Source organism: Gracilinanus agilis, chromosome 3 (genome assembly GCF_016433145.1).
Source record: "Gracilinanus agilis isolate LMUSP501 chromosome 3, AgileGrace, whole genome shotgun sequence".
Classification (NCBI taxonomy): Eukaryota; Metazoa; Chordata; class Mammalia; order Didelphimorphia; family Didelphidae; genus Gracilinanus; species Gracilinanus agilis.
The window spans coordinates 498,201,450-498,215,056 of NC_058132.1; the positions used below are offsets into that span (position 1 = coordinate 498,201,450).

The 13,607-nt window shown below is 33.6% G+C and overlaps 1 protein-coding gene across 1 annotated transcript in view; it reads left to right on the forward strand.

The window, feature by feature from the left end:
- Window positions 1-2,984: 2,984 nt before the first annotated feature.
- Window positions 2,985-13,607, forward strand: part of NCK2 (NCK adaptor protein 2) — a 76,507-nt gene continuing 65,884 nt past the window's right edge. Inside the window, exon 1 of the mRNA XM_044670477.1 lies at window positions 2,985-3,051. The gene's annotated coding sequence lies outside the window, so the exon portion shown is untranslated. The remainder of the gene's footprint in view (window positions 3,052-13,607) is intronic.

A 13,607-nucleotide genomic window follows, 5' to 3' on the forward strand; every position in this document is an offset into this window, starting at 1 on the left:
AAATTATTATTTGAATTCTTTTTTTTTTCTCTCTGACTAGAATAGAGCTATATACTTTTGTGTTAGCATTAATACTTTGGGTTATAATTAAGGTAGTAATGAATTAATTGATCTTACTGAACTATCAAGATACCTTCTGGGTGAGGGATGTAATTAAAAACATCAGTGAACTCTAAGCCCTTAGTGTGCTTCAAAATCCCCTCTAAAATATTAAAAGACTAAAATATTTACTCAGTTATACTGAATACAATGTAGAATATAATATTTGTATATTTAGCAAAGGGATACATATTAACCTTTGTCAGATTCTATTATCTTTATTGGACTTCATTGTATTTCTGAAATGTTAGCTCCAAATAATCTCTAGTAGTAGCTGCTTTTCAGTAGAATGTCATAACCAGGGTCTCTCTGTAAGTATCACATATGTTTTTCAGATAGGACTATGAGCTCAGCATTTCTTCTTTCTATAGGCTTTCTCACTAAATTACTAACCTCTTTATAAATGCTGAGAGATAGAGAGAGCTGGGATTTGTGGGTGGGGTGGAATTGGGAGGAGTGGAGAGAAATCAGTAGAAATATATTTTAATGCTTCTAGAATTTGTAATTTCATCTATACAGACAGGCTTGCCAGCACAAATTGTAAAACTTCTCTTGCTAAGTAGTTTAGTCAGTAAGTTGCTTTAAATAAAAAGATTTATCATCTCATGACTTCCTTTAAGTTTGAATTAAAATTCCACTTTCTACAGGAAATCTTTCTCAATACCTCCTAATACTACTGCCTTCCCTATTTGTTATTTCCTATTTATCCTGCATATAGCTTGCTTTGCAATTATTTTGTTTTATGTTGTTTCCCTCATTAGATTATAAGCTCTGAGTTCAGTTTTCTTTTGGGTCTCTTTGATTCACCAGCACTTAGCACAATGTTGAACACATACTAGGCATTTAATAAATTTTTATTGATTCATTGGTTAGCCTTTCGATCATAAGCTTATCCAAATTTAGCTAGATTAGCCCTGGGATGACCAATTACTCCTTCTGGGTCAAAGATTCTCAAGTCTCCCTCATTTAAAAAAAAAACAACAACAAACCAACCAAAACTCTTCTCTAAAGCCTACTATTCCTTCAAATTCTTACAGTATATTGCTCTTCCCTTTTTCAACCAGACTTCTAGAAAAAAGCTGTCTACATTCATTGCCTCCATTCTTTCATTTCCCTTGTATCCTTCAACCCTTTACAGTCTAGTTTGTGACCTCATCACCCACCCCAAACTCCTTATTCCAATAATTGCAATAGTCTCTTCACTGTTCTTTTCTTGTTCTTTATCCTTCATGACCACTGCTGCACTTGAAGCTGTTGACCAGCTTTTCCTTCTGGAAACACTCTAATTTATGGCTTTTTTATGACAGTATTTTCTCCTAGTTCCATGTGCCTGCTCATTTTGTCTCTAGCTTCTCTGCTAACTTATTTACTTATTATGCCATCCTACTATAGGTACATACCAGAGCTCTCTACCTTCTTTCTTGGGGGACAGCCTGGGGGCTTGGTAGATTGAGAGCCAGACCCAAAGATGGGAGATCTTGGGTTCAAATCTGGCCTCTGATACTTCCTAGTTTTTTGACCTTGGGCAAGTCACTTCACTCCATTAACTAGCCCTTACTGCTCTTCTGCTTTAGAATCACTATCCGGTATTGATTCTAAAACAGAAGATGTAATAGTTTTAATTTTTTTTAAATACCTTCTTTCTCGGCAACTTCATTAGCTCTCATGTTTTTAACTCTGGTTTCTTGTATTTGACTTTTAGATCTAGTATGTGTAGGGTCAGTTTATCCTTGAGTTCTTGTCCTGCATCTCCAACTGTCAAACTCCTCACTCTCCCTTACTCCACATATCTAATCTAATTGTCAACTCTTACCTTTACAATGTCTTTTTTATGTAATCTTCTCTCTCTGCTTATATAGCTACCATCTTAATTAAGGCCTGCAGCACTTCTTGTTTACATTAGTATAACATCATTCCAATTGGTAACTTTATCTTACATTTTTCATTACTCCAGTCCATCCTCCATGCAGCCACTAAAGTGAGCACAGATCTAGTGTCACTCTTATTCCGTTAGCTCTAGTGGCTAGCTATATTATCTCTAGGATAAAATATAAACTTCTCTCTTTGGCCTTTAAAAAATTCTTCCCCCCTTGGGCCCAAACTATGTTTCTATCTTCATTATAATTCTATCCTTCTTTCTGCAATTCTGTCAAGATGCCCTTCCCTCTTCCTTGCATGACCCTCCATCTTCTTTCTCAGGGCCTTTAAAGGAATGTCCAAAAAGACTTTACCTCTATCTCAGAGTCTCTCTCTTCCTTATATACTTTGTATTTAAGTATTTGTTGTATGCATATAAATTCTATGCTGTATATTTTTATGTACTTCTCTTTCCCATTTTAATGTAAGCACATCATGAGTTGAAATTGTTTTCTTTTTTGTGCTACTATCTCTAATGTCTAGCATGTAGAAGGTACTTAATAATAATTTCAATTGATTGATATTTTAAATATCTTCAATTGACTGATAATTTGAATATCAGGATTTTAAGCTTTCCACCTTGGGATCACCCACTAGAGCATTTTTTTCCAGTGATATAATTTTTGAAATTTGAAATTTGAAAAAAAAGTCACCCTCATGCCACGATAAATATATCAGTTAGATTTTAGCTGAAAAATAGAAAAATTAGAATGGAATCCACAACTATTGTTGTCTTTTGATTGAGAGGGGAAGGAGGTTAAATTCAGTCATTAAACTAGGTAGAATAACCACTGGAATACCATCAAATACCTGTTTAGTTCTGATTTTTCTCCCTTCTCTTTTAAATAGATTTTGTGCTGCTATTATACTACATAATACAAATATTCTGGATTGAAACCATCTGTGAAATTTTCTGCTAGAGGAGAAAACTGAAGACGATTTTACAGCTTTGTAACTTCTGAAACATCATCTTCTGACAGTTTTGTTAGAGTAGTACCTCATTTATCAGTCACGTCTTGTAACTGTGTGCCAAAGGTAAGTCAAATTATGCTTAAAAAACTTAAATGGGTCTTGTTAAGGTATTGAATAAGATGGTTTTCTGCTTTTTCAGTGTAAGGCTTAGACTATAAATATGTAACAATTCAGTCTTAGCTGCTGAGTTAATGCAGGTTTAACCTTTCAAAGGCCCTAGTTTAAACATGAGATTATTGTTCTTGTTCATCTTAATTGTTTCTTTTCATATGTTAAAGTAGAAGAAATAACAGGTTTTTCTTCTCATTGCAAATACAGTTGTTTTAATTTCTTTTGTATTTAAGTGACAGCTTGTTATTTAAATGACCATATTTGCTTATATAGCAAATAGAGATGATATTCTTATCACTTTTTTTTCCTTTGTTCACTAAAGTGACTAACACCATGTTTCAACATTATTTATGTTGTGAATTGAGTGTGGCCCATTGCTTCTGAAGTTTATAGAGCATACTTTGTTAATAATAAACATTGTGAGAGGTATCTCTAACAAAAAATTTATTAGCTTTAGCTGGTGACTGACTTAGTTCTTTTATTCTGTATCTAGAAGTAAGCGCCTATTATTAATCTATCAAGTAATACTAGATGAGATTCATATTTATGTAAAACAAAAGAATGTGGGTAGTTCCTTGGAATCAATTATAGAGAGATTTGATCTGTGTGGTCAGAATTCCATTTTTTGTAGGTTAAAGAAACTGTCTTAAGTTTTATCTTATTATTCTTAAACTTATTTCATAAATATTTTTTCTAGGCTAAAAGCATTGACTTATTAATGTGTTGCATTTACATTTTCACTATTAACTGGCAGCTGAATTTGCTGAAAGTTCAATGGATTCTTGAACAATTATATTGGAACATTAGAAATGCCACAATGGTTTATACCAATGATGATCTTTCCAGTAAATTTGTGGATGGCATATTTATTCCTAGCTTCTTCTATAAACATTATTAATCTATCACCAATGAACCTGTTCTCAACTAGTTTTCTAGTGATATTTTGACTAGTTAATATTCTCATGCTATTATCCTTTTGGGGAGAGGAGGTAAAAAGTTGCATCCCTTTTAACCCTCAGGGTCAAGTGTTACTTCTGTTTATTTAAATAGAAAATATATGTCCCTATTTCAACTTCCTAATTTTAGTGAAAGAGTTCTCTACCTTCTCCTCTGTTTTCTCAGATGAACTCTTTTACTTCCTTCTAATTTCTTTTCTCTAAACTGAAAAACATAATTTTTTTCTAGCTTTGTAGAAGTCCTTCTGCCCCATAAGCATTTTAATTTAACTTTGTCCAGATTTTCTCAGACTCCATTATGTCTTTATTCAGATATATGAAAACCAGAGATGCCATCACAGATTTTATACAAAGGGTCAGAATTATGGGTTTTTTGTTTATTTTTTATTTTTTACTTTCCCTTCTTGTATTACTTGTCATGATACCTTTTTGACAGCGTTAGCACATTCTGCTGATATTTTTTCAGCCTCTAGATTGACCATTATGCTAAGTTAGCACATTCTTCCTAAAATCTCTCCTGACTCCTCCCAAACTAATGGAATTTCCTAAAACATTTTGTTTGAATCTCTCTTTGAATCCCTACCTTGTATGATATTTATATATGTATATGTGTTGTGTCCCTTCATTGCAATGTAAACTTTGGAATTCTGTCATTTTGTCTATGTATCCTATCTCTACTTAGGCAAGGGTCTTTTTAGTATTGATGGAATGACTTTGTATATAGGGAGGTTTCTATTTATTGAGTCCTACACTTAAATAAACTAGTGTTACCAGGAACACAACCTCACAGCACATAAAGGCCTTTTTCTCCAGTTTGCTCAGTTTGTCAAACCAAAGATTTCCCTCCCCCTTCTCCCCTAGGAAAACTCATCTACAAACCATTAACTAAAGTTGAAATATTAGTAATATATTTGTAGAGAAATTGCATCATTTTTAAATTATTGTTTTAATTATTAATTTATAGGTTTTAGTTATTTTTTTGGTGACATTTTTGCGGCACAATTATTTCTAAATAACATTCTTCCTTCACTTCCACTGCTCAATGAATTCTCCTTCATAACAAAGAATAAGAGATATGGGGCTCCTGCCCTATGCTCAATGGTTGTAGTTACAAAGGAGGAGATGTTAAATGTATTAGTACCCAGTGATACCTTCAATCAAATGTGAATATGTTGAACCAGAAGGGATAACCTTATTTGTTGATAAAAAATGACCATGTCTTTGCGTAATTACATGAGGCAATTAGCTATTTCGAGGCAGTTGTAGAGGAGACCCTAGCAGTGAGGATAGCAGTGGGTGTGTTTGGGGGAAAGGATATTAAAGGAGAATATTTCTTTCTTCCCCCTTAGCCAAAGCACTGAGCTGTGTACTCAGAAGGAGGTACTTCGTTCAGCAAATGGAGGATCATTTCCAGAGTATTTAGAGAACAAATAAGGTAGCAGAGACACACATTCCAAATAGACATGAACTTAGAAAAGCAAAGACAGAGGGAAGAAGCAGCTTCAAGTAACATGATCCTTGGCAACAGAGAGAAGAGTCAACTTTGGGCTTAGTAGTGAACTAGCTCTAGCAATAGAGAGTTGGACTTTTCTTTAAGAAGAGAGAAAAGACTTAAGTCCACGCATTTGAGGAGCCGTAAATTGCCTTGGCTTCAGGTGTTTCTCTACATGTTTACCTCACTTTCTTTGAGTTTGGGCTTCCTCTATTATTTGAGCTTATGGGAGAGTGTGTCCTTGGCCTTTGTAGAGGAATGTTTCTGTAATTGTTTTTTCTATGCTGTAAATGCATTTGCTAAGAGCCACTCACTAATTGTTCTGGGAAAGCAGATCAGTGGATCCTTGGGAACTGCATAGTAATGGGACCAACTTCTTGGAGCTATTGGTGAAAGTTGAGTGCCAAATGAACACCAAAGATGGATGAGCAGCCCTAAAAAGGCTTGACAAGTTTTCATACCAAAGGTGCTAGTCCTCCTTGAATACCAATATACATCCTGGTAAACCCCCTCAAGCAGTTGGGCTAATAAACCAGGTTGAGGGTAACTAATGGGCTATAAACCTGTTGGTGAGTTAGGGATGTGTGAGACAGCTGAGAACAGATGCTGTGGAGAGCTTAGAGCTTGGTCAAACCTTGAAGACACCAAGAACCCTAGTATCCAGGGCCATTGCTAGACATCCTGACTTTTGTCTTTTAGTAGACTTTAATGATTCTGAAAGCGTGAGGCAGACAACTTTGTACAACTTTGTCTCACCTAAATCCACTTCATACACAAGTCAAGATATCACCTCGTGATGTCATTGGTTCTTTTCAAAATGAAGGACAAACAACAGTAAAGAGAACTTCAGAACCTCAAAGTAATAGCTGGTGGGGTATATCTGAGATGGAGCACTTAACCAACTAAAACAATTAAGCAAAATCAATGAATACATTGGTTATATCTGGCAGCATATGCAATACTCTATATTCATATATATTTTGTTATTTCTTTTCCAGATCTTTACAGTTTTCATTTCAGCTTTTACTTTGCAGATCATTTCAGCTTTCTTTTACTCTTCTGTTCATTTTATGTTACTGTACTCATTGTATATATTGTTTTCCTGGTTCTTTTCACTCCACTCTATTACTTAAAACAAGACTTCTACCTTTTCCCAAATTCATAATATCTATCATTTTTCTTTAAAGTATTTTAAAAGGTATAACTTTTAAGAAAAATGTTATATTGATGACATGTAAAAACAAAAGACTTTTTCTGACTATCCCTTGCTGTTCCCCCATATTAAATCTTCTCTTTTTTAATTACTTTTTAATTTACATGGTGATTGTTACTTGGTTCTGCTTCCTTTATTCAGCATTATTTTATACAATCATTCCATGTTTCTCAGAATTTTCTTATATTAATCCTTTCTAATTGTACAATAACATCCCACTACATTGATAAACCACAGGTTTTTTTTTCAGTTATTACCCCAATTGATTAGCATCCAGTTTCCCCTAAAATTCTTAGCCTACCACAAGTGTGCCTGTGAGTATTTTGGGATTTATAGGACTCCCCACCCCATCTTTGACTTTCTTGGGATATGTAATCTATAGTATGATTACTTGATCAAAACTTGTGAATGGCTAAGGCACTTTTCTCATGAAATTTCAAATAGTTTTCTTGAATTGCTGGATTAATTTACAGCTTCACAGTAAATAGTATTTTTATTAGACTGTTTTCTTCCTTTCCCTCAACATTGAATGTTTGCTTTTCTTTTCTTTTTTTGTTTGTGAGGTCAAACCTTAGAATTGTTTTAATTTGTATTTCTTTTATTAGTGACTTCTCCATGTGATTGTTGATAATTTGTCATTTTAATTTGGAAAACTGTTCATATCCTTTGGCCATTTACTTTTGGCATCACATCATAATGTTAAGGATTTTATTACATAGTAATATGATAATAATTGTATGAAACATACTGTTAGTTATTTAGAATTGTATTTTCATGATGTAAATAATGTTTCATTTGATAAGTACTGAATCTTGGGGGATAAAATGATACTAATAAATATTTCAAGAGAGATTATGTATCAGATAGCTTGAATTTTGTGGGATGAGTGAAAAGTAAATTATAACTTCATTTCATAATATCATTTCAGTTTTTAATATTTTTATCCAGGTCATAAAAGTTAGTTACCATCATGTCATAATTTCCCATTCTACTCTGGAAACAGCAAGAGCTTTGTTTAATAAAATATTATCCCACTGAGGAGGAAAAAGGAAAGTTAAGCATTATTTATATAACCCTTTAATTTTCAAAATACTTTACAATTATATTTCTGCCAGTAAAGAGAACCAGCTTGCCTCTTAATAATCAATTAGTAAGCATTTATCATAAGCCCACTATATATTTCACCTAAAAAACAATTAAAAACTGCATCAAAACCAGCACTCTTAATACTTTAAAAATGCTTCTGGTCCCCAATATCCTTAGTGCTTTGTGGCCTTTTGGAAATTTCTAGGGAATCCTAATCCACATTAGGTATCACTGGTCCTAAGGATGAGAAGATTTGTTTTCTCATTTGGAAAATTCTCTCCAAGCATTTTTGCCTCTATACTATAGCTACTGTGGAAGAGGAACCTTAGTCACTGTGCTTCCTCTTTATTAGGGGAGCTATGAATAACCCTTGTATTAAAGCTTCTGAGTTCAACTTGCCCAATTTCTGCTGCTTTTATTATTATATAATGATACAGTTCTGGTTAGTTTTTTGGGTCATTCACTTAGATTATGAGACAGAGAATTAGCACCAAGAATTTGTTTCCTCTGCTCTTATAGCAATTTTGGCACAAAAAATACAAATAACCCTGGTTTAATTGATAACTAAGGAATTATGGGTCAGTGGGGGAAAAAAAAATCACTGGTCTAGAATCAGAAAGCCTGAGTTTGGTCCCTAGGTCTGACACTCATCTAGTCTATTATGGGAGTTTATTTAACCACAGTGGGTCTTTGTTTCCTCGTACAAAATGAGTATCATAACAGCACTTATTATCTTTAACTGCCTAGTTATATTAGGATGAAAGTACTTTGTATATTTTATTTTATTTTTTCAAATTCAACTTTTATTAGGCACCTACTAACCTACTATTGTGTTAAATTCTTGAGATTCTTTGTATATTTTAAAATACTATTATTAATATGTGCAGTTTGCCATTAATTATTAAGAGAGAAACTAGGAAGGAAATCCCCAAGTAGTGAGTCAAGCACAATACAAGTTTAAGTGATCAATGAATCAAGAATTGGTTGAGACAATATAGAGTGGAAAAGCCATGTATGTCTCTAACTTCATGAATTGTTAATAAGACAAATTGATAGCAGACACCAATGAAATAGACTCCCTTAGAGCCAAACAGTTGGGAAGTTATTCTTAAATCCCTAAACCTTTGATTGGGCTCAAATTGGAGTAGTCAGATGAGAAATGTATTCTAATTTAAAAGCTATAAAATTTCCATTCAACTAACTGGGTTCAGGAATAATAAAAAAAACATCTTACATCTAGAGGACTTTCCTTTTTTTCCTAAACCACTTTAATATCCATTATCTTCTCTTCTCTGCTATACCTCTAGCAACCCCCAAGGTGGTTTAGGGTGGGTAGCATTCCTGTTTTAGAAGTGAAATTGAGCCACAGGAGAGGCAAATGAAGTGCCTAATTTGTTTCTCTTTTTACCTTGGAAGCCAGGAATCTCAGAGTAGTAAATTTATAAATCCTAGATAAATACATAGAGATTTTCCAAAGCTAGTAAAAAAAGAATAAGATTAGAAACACAGACATCTCAAATCCTAGCCCTTTGCTCTTTCTACTGATAATAGAGCAGCCTCTGATAGTTGGATAGTACACTTGGATACTGGCAGAGTCCTATGAGCTTGATTTTGATTCCTAGAGAAATTCTATAATATGATATTAAAAGGTAGTGAACGACTAGGACTGGGGATAATAAAGAGCCAGCATGGAGGGCTTCAATCTTATTGGAAGGAATGAACTTGCTGACTTTCATCTAATCTAAGCCTGGTGAGCAGTCAATTATCCTAGGGGAGGAAAGAGTTAGAATATACCTGGTGGTGATGGGTCTTCCTTTCCAACTCCCACCCAAATCTGAATAGGGGGACAATAGGGTTAAAGGAGGGGACCAGTGGAGAACACATAGGAAGATTTCTGAATAGAAGACTAAAATTATCAGTGCTTGGCATAGAATCCTATTATTAGTGGTATAGGTAAAGGTATAAATAGTATGCTCATCAAGTTTGAAGATGACATAAACTGGGAGGAATAGTCGACATACTGAATGACAGAGCCCAAAAGGGGTTGAAAAGCAAAATTATGGGCTGGATCTAATAAGATGAAATTTAATAGTTTTGTACTTCAGCTTCACAAATACAAAATGAGGGTTATAGGTTATAATTGCAGTTTATCTGAAAAAGATTTGGAGATCAAGCTCAAAAATGAATCAGCCTCATGATAAAGCAACTTAAAAAGTTAATATGATCTTGTGTTCCATTAAAAGAAATATGTTGTTGAAGATTTTTAGGCAGATAATAATCCCACTGTCTTAGGTCTTGGAGGGAGGAAATTTATATTTCTTTCACATTATTTTGTCAGAATGAAATTTGAAAAACTACAGAAGATTTAGAGGAAGACAGCCTTGATGGTGAAGTACCTGAAGCTTGTGTCAGTTGACTGAATGGCATATATTTTGTCTAGAGGAGAGACTTTTAATGGAAGCCTTTGATGATTGTCTTCAGATCTTTAATGAGCTATCAAATTGAAGAACATTAGACTTGTTCTGCAGGGTCACTAGGTGACACTATGAATAGGACACTAGGGTTGGTAGGGAAGACTCATCTTCATGAATTCAAATCCAGCCTCAGACATTTAGTAACTATGTGACCCTGGACCAAGTCATTTAACCTTGTTTACCTCAGTTTCTTGAGCTGAGGGAAGAAATGACAAACCATTCTGGTATCTTTGCAAAGAAATCACCCAATTAGGGTCACAAAGAATTGGATGTGACTGAATAGCAAACAACTCACTTGCTCTGCTTAGCCAACGAGACAGAATTAGAAATAGGTGGAAATTTCAAAAAGGCAGATTTAAGTTTGATTTAAGCAAAAGCTTTCCAATGGAAAAGAATTATTTAAAAGAGGAATGAACTGTTTTGGGCAAAGAAGAGGTCCCCCCTTTACCGAAGGTTTTTAGTAAAGACTAGATGATAAGTTATTACTCATCTTTTTTTTTAATTTTTAATTTTTAAATTTTTATTTTGAGTATTTTCTCATAGTTACATGTTTCATGTTCTTTCCCTCTTGATCAGGTTCTAGTTCAGTTAGTTGGCCATGCTGTTCAACTATTTGTGTAATTAATAGCTAAGAAAAATGTAAAGTATAATTTGCAATTCAGAAGCCTTTGATACTGGCGAATGTGTGCTCAAATACATATCCTTTTTTTTTTTTCCTTTTAAATATTTGCATTAGGGTGATCATCTAGAGTCAACACCCCCAATCATATGCCCATCGAATCATGTGATCAAACAAATGTTTTTCTTCTCTATTCCTACTCCCACAGTTCTTTCTTTAGATGTGGATAGTGTTCTTTCTCTTAAGTCCCTCAGAATTGTCCTGGATCATTGCATTACTGCTGGTAGAAAAATCTATTACATTTGATTGTGTCATAATGTATCAGTCTCTGTGTATAATGTTCTCCTGGTTCTGCTCCTTTCACTCTGCATCAGTTCCTGGAGGTCATTCCAGTTTACATGGAATTCTTCCAGTTCATTATTCCTCTCAGCACAATAATATTCCATCACCAACAGATACCACAATTTGTTTAGCCATTCCCCAATTGAAGGACATCCCCTCATTTTCCAATTTTTTGCTACCACAAAGAGTGCAGCTATAAGTATTTTTGTACATGTACCAAATACATATACTTTTAATGGTGTTTCCTGCAGAAAAGAGGGTGGGAGGAGGAAATCACAGCTATTTCTTTGATACTTCGGGAACTAAGGCTTAATGAAGGTTCTACAAAGTAGAATACATTTTCTTGGTTTCCCCAGAAAAAGTGTAAAGCAAATTTCATTTGATCTATGAAGTACATACAGTTATTTCCAAAGATTTTTCACTAAAATTAAGTAGAAACAAATTATGGAAAGGAAACCAGTAAATATCTTCCTTAATTTATTGATTTTGCTACTCTACTATCCTCAGAATTCTCTTCTGGCTAAAATATGCACTTGTCATTTTAGTAAAATAATGAAAGGTAGCTAATTTGGAAAAATAACCTTCTAAAATTTTTATTTAAAAAGGAATAAAAAATAGAGAAAAGGAATTTTTTTATTTTACTTTTTAAAAGGCAAACTTGTTTTTGAGAGACAGGAACTCTTTATTCTTATTATCCATCCTCTATAATACCAACCACAGTGTTTTATGGATTGAAGACATTTGCTAAACATTTATTGATTTCATTAAATTTTAAATTCTCTATATATAGTGAAGCAATCATTCCCACCCAAAAATTTTTTTTGAGGCATTGGTGAGAAAGCATTAAAGCATTTTTTCTTACTTTAGCTTAATGGATTCTTAGAAAGCCTAAAAACAAGTAATGATACTATATTTTTTCCTGATAATAGATTATACATATGCAGTTCTTTTAACATATGCTAAATGGATAATTGAGAAAGTGGCATAGAGAATCTTCATCTTGATTAGTATAAAAGTACTTATTTACGTGAGACAAGCATATGCCAAAACAGGTAAGAATTTGTGAGACAAAACATTAAAATTGAAAGAGAAAAAACTTACGTCTAAAGGAAGGTATATTGCCACTAAAATTTTTTTTTAACATCCCTAATGTATAGGGTTCCCCCCCATATTGTTATACTGGGGACATGTGTGTGTGTGTGTGTGTGTGTGTGTGTGTGTGTGTGTGTGTGTGTACACACATGGACTGATGTTCCAAAAGAACAGGTCTACATCAAGAAAATTATTGAATCACCCAATCTCATTCATGGAATTTGAATAGGTAATTTAGTATGAGTCAGAATCTCAGTATGAAAAGAAGGTAGAGTAATTCTAGCATAATATACTGATCTGAAAGTGGAATGAGAAAGAAATTAGGTTAGAAAATTGTTTTCATAGTTAAATGTTTGCTGAGATGAAAATTGGTGGTTTTACATTAATACATTTCTTCTTCCCTTCATTCATGTAATGTCTCTCATTATGAAAAATGAAGTATTCTTTAAAAAAGCATGTGAAGTTCTAAGTATGATGTCCTGCCTTTCCATTGACTTTAATTGTTTTAAGTGGAAATGAAAAAAATTTTTTGATACTGGCTTAAATATAGATTCATTCCTAAGAAAATTATTAGGAGGATTGTGTGTGTGTGTGTGTGTGTGTGTCTGTCTGTCTGTCTGTCTGTCTGTCTGTCTGTGTGAGAGAGAGAGAGAGGGAGAGATGATGATGATGATGATGATGATGATGATGATGATGATAGAGAGAGATCTTTAAAGTGCTATAAAAAGGTAGCTATTATGATTAGTTTATTAATTTTAAAAATAAATTTGAATATTCAGGGAGAAATAAGTATGCAGTTTAAAACTCAAATTATCAATTACTAATAAACATTTGTAAATTTTCATCTGATTATATTCTTTAGGATATAATGTTCTCACTAATGAGAATATTCTCTCTAACCATGCACTAGGTAGGGAATGGCTAAGTGGTTCAGTGAATTGAGATCCAAGTCTAGAAACAAGATTTCATGAGTTCAAATCTGTCCTCAGACACCTCCTAGCTCTGTAACCTTGGGCAAGTCACTTAACTTGTTTAACCACTCTTTTGCTTTAGAACCAGTATACAGTATTGAAGATAAGGATTTAAAAAACAAAAAGCAATGCACCCTATAGTTTTAAAAATCCAAATGTTCTTAACTCTCTCTGTCACAGACTCCTTGGCATTATAGCAAAGCCTGTGGATCCCCTCTTGGAGTAAAATTCTTTAAAAGCATAAAATAAAAGTCATGAAACCA